Here is a 3,867-nt window from a genome sequence, read left to right on the forward strand (position 1 = left end):
TGGGGGAGGGGAACGGGAGGTGTCTGAGGTGGGTAACGAGATGTGGATGGAGGTGATGGGGTGATTTGGGGGAAGGGGCGTGGATGCGGAGGAGAGACTGGGGGGCCTTGGCAGGGGGGTGGGAGGGGATTAGGTGATGGAGAGAGGAGAGGCCTTAGTGTAAAGAAATAACTTCTTGTTTGCGCCTGCATACAAGCTGTGCTCTGAACAAATGACACAACACTATGCACTGACTGAAATGCTTTTGGACACTCCCATAATTTGACAAAAAGCTTGATGTTATTATTTCAGCTGTTATTTATGATTAAAGTATGAAAAGAACTCTTGTTTTTTTTCTGCCCATGACTTGTTATTTCTACGATGAGACCCCCTCATTGGGGAGCCAGTGTTTCTCACCCTGACCAGCATCACCTGCAGGAGCATGTAGAGTGCCATCTAGAAATACATGTGAATAAAGGAAGTGTGTATATGTCAGATTTAGGATACTAACTAGTCATATTTGTCTGGATGGAGAGAATTGATATGAGAAGTTCAATGGCTGAATCACTGGCAGGTCACTTGTGACTTCAGCTGTTTAATCTGAGGGAGAATATGTCATCTGTTCTTGGCCTGTATGAGATCTATAAAACCTACCCAGCTGGGTGGGGTTATGTTGGGGTTTTCTGGAAAGTTAGTTTTTTCTTCTCTAGTATTTATGAGCTTGCTAAAGAATAATCAGATGTTTTTGTAGGAAGAAAAAGATACTGAAGGCAGCATGGCTTTGGCCTGAGGTAGGAGATAGGCAGCAAATCTTTATGCAGCTTGTCTTTCTCTTGTTCCATACTGCAGTTCAACCCTACAATAAAAATCTAATACCCAGTATTAGCTGGAGACTRTATTATACCTAACCCCTCAATTTGTGCATAATGACTTGTGGGTCACATGAAGAATCTGATTGTTATTTGCCTAACTTCCTACAGATCTCTTTCTGAGGTTTCAGAAAGCCTCATCGTAGCAACTTGTAAAACTGTTTTCCTGAAGYTTTGGTGAACTTCTAATGAATGTTACTGTATGTTTTGTTTGTCTTCATGAAATAATGCATGAGAATGCTTTGCTTTCTTTTTTCTCTTCTGCAGAATTCTGCTCACTTGCAATGTTAGAATTGAGAACAGTAAGTCTTGAACATAATGATACTTATTTTTATTACTGTGAATGATCTACATATTTTGCTACATCACTTACATATGTGATATGGCACTTTAAGTATACTGCACGTCAGTAGTATACATATCTTCACAGTTGCTGAAGCTATGTGTTTTGAGCATTTACATTAGCTTGGTCCTCATGTGAGCAACTGCACTGAAATGTCATACTAGAACTACTGGGTTTTGGTTACTGTGGTATTTCCCTGCTTTGTGTTGGGACTGTTGGAGGAGATGATACATTGTGGCTCAGCCTATGGCAGCGTTCTGTGATTCTTCTCCCGGTAAACTATAGGAGAAACTGTCGTAGAAGAGAGCATGTTGAAAAAGATATTAAAGGACAGTCAGCACTAGATGGAATTTAGATTGCGTTGCCTTTCAGAAGGTACCTGCCTGAACTGTGGTTGCACAAGTAGTCAAGATCTTCYAAACAGGGAAGGTTTTGCTGCCTGTGTTTTCAGCTGTTTTTCTTACAAACTCTCTTCCCCATCCAGTCTGAATTACAGAGGGGTCTGTGACCCCCCAAAATACACAGATTGTAGGAAATCCGTGGCTGAAATGAAGTGGAGGTGAGAATGATCTTCCTCTTTCAGTAACAGGGAGCTGCCTGGATCTGCTCAACTCTGAATCAGGGCTAGGTATCATACCAGCTACACTAAGTTGAAAGCACCACTAAAATCATTTTAAAAACTTTTGGAGAAAGCAGTTTGTTGGTCTGGGCTTTTGTTCACATGTTGCTTTCTCTGTAGGAAGTCCTTTTTAAAACTAATCTTTAAAATTCCATTATCTGTTTATTTACTGAATCTAGAAGAGAATAAAATTTTATTTTGTTTGTGGGGTAATTTGAAAAAGTAAGCATTTTTTCCCATCTGTCCACCAGTTATGYTAAATACTTTTCTGAATATAGAGCTTTATTAATTCCAGAAAACTCTGAATTCTCCTTTTGATTTAAGGAAACATAGAGAACAGCATTTTTTGTAAGATATCAGGCACCATGTAAAACATTAATTCATACTTGTTCATTATAGCAAAATTGCAAAGACATATAAAACACAATAAATGTGAGAATGAGACCAGAACATTCTGGAAAGGAAAGTTACATGTTCTGTCATTTTGGCAAGTTCTAATTAAGTTTAAGGGTTCCACAATTTCTTACTGGGCTGAGTAGAAAACAGATACTGTACAAATGAAATGCTTTATTAGAACTCATGGCCAAAAACACATGAAAAMCAGTATTTGGATAAAAGTCAACATTTTCAAGGATTGGTGCTGCAGAGCTACTTGTTTTTTCTCAGTGTGTAAACATTGGTATAAATGTTGTCTAGAGTTATAGATAATATTTCCGGTTATAATTACATGGAATAACTAGTTATGTTCATGTAAAGTAAGWACATTATAAATTGCCAGCTAGTTTGGCTTTTTATGATCATTTCTGATACAGAAATTTACTCYTTATTTCAAGACAGTTTACAAATGTTGCTTGAAATATACATTTGCAGTATAACTTGGAAAGAGAAAGGAAGTCATTCAGTTTAGTTCGTGAATTGCTAATAATGGATTGCATTACTGGTCTTGAAAAATGTGCCTTATCACATGGAAGCTTAGGGGATGAAAGAGTGGGCTGGAATGTACCTGTGAAACCAGCTGAAATGAAGTTTTCTCCCGTCCAGAAGATATTTCTTTCTGAGATCTAAATATGATCATTTGTCTGTTGATTAATTCCATTTATTTAAATAATAATTGTCTACTGCTTTACTTCTGGACTTGTGTCTGTGTGAACAGGATATGCATGGCCCATATTAATGGTTTCTCCACTTCTCATGCATTACCTGGTTAATGATTGCAAAGATTTATACAACTATTTTGGAGGAAGAGCAGCTCACTTCCCCCCCCCCCCGTAAATGCAGTCTTTAGCTAAAATAGGGTAAGTCTGTCTTATGCCCTGCAGACCTTTAATAGCCTGATTGGTATTTTTCCTTTACTTTTTCAGTCCAATTGTGTTCCCGCCATTTTGTCCTCAGGCTGTTCCTATTCTCTGTCTTTGCAAATCTGAAGTACTACCTGGAAACAGAAATTAATTGCATATTTGCTCATTTAGAAAGGGTGGTGCAGTTCTAGTCTCCCTATGTTAGAAATAATGTAGTAGAAATAAGGAGAAGGGCATTCTTGTAATTGGGAAGACTGACTGAAGATTTGATAGAACTTCCAGGAAAGGAAAAASACTACCTAATAGAAATTAGCTAACACATAATGTAGAAAAGAAAGCTCATGAGTTTGTCTCCATTTTTATTCCCAAATAAAAGTCAGTGAGAAAACTTATATTGATAAACGAGAAAATACAAGAAAAAGTTATAACATAGATCTTTTTACTAGAGGATATTGAGGCCAGAAGCCTAGGAGGATTAAAAAAAAAAAAAATGCTGATATGGATGGTAGGAATAGCTAATGTTACAGTAACAATTAAAAAAAAAAGTGTCAGTCTTAAAAGGTAGTCGCTGTCCCTTCTTGTCTAGTGTTTAAATAACCTCTGGTTTATGGGAGTTAGGAATAAATCTTTCCTGTGGGCTATGATTGCCTGCTTACGTATTTTCTTCACTTTTCTGTGAAGCAATGAGAAATGGTCACAGTTAAAGATAATCTAACTAGTCCCAGAAGCTTTTGGCAATTCTTCTGTTCTTATGTTTGC

This window comes from Rhea americana, unplaced genomic scaffold (genome assembly GCF_003343005.1).
Source record: "Rhea americana isolate MKP2758 unplaced genomic scaffold, rheAme1 scaffold_77, whole genome shotgun sequence".
Classification (NCBI taxonomy): Eukaryota; Metazoa; Chordata; class Aves; order Rheiformes; family Rheidae; genus Rhea; species Rhea americana.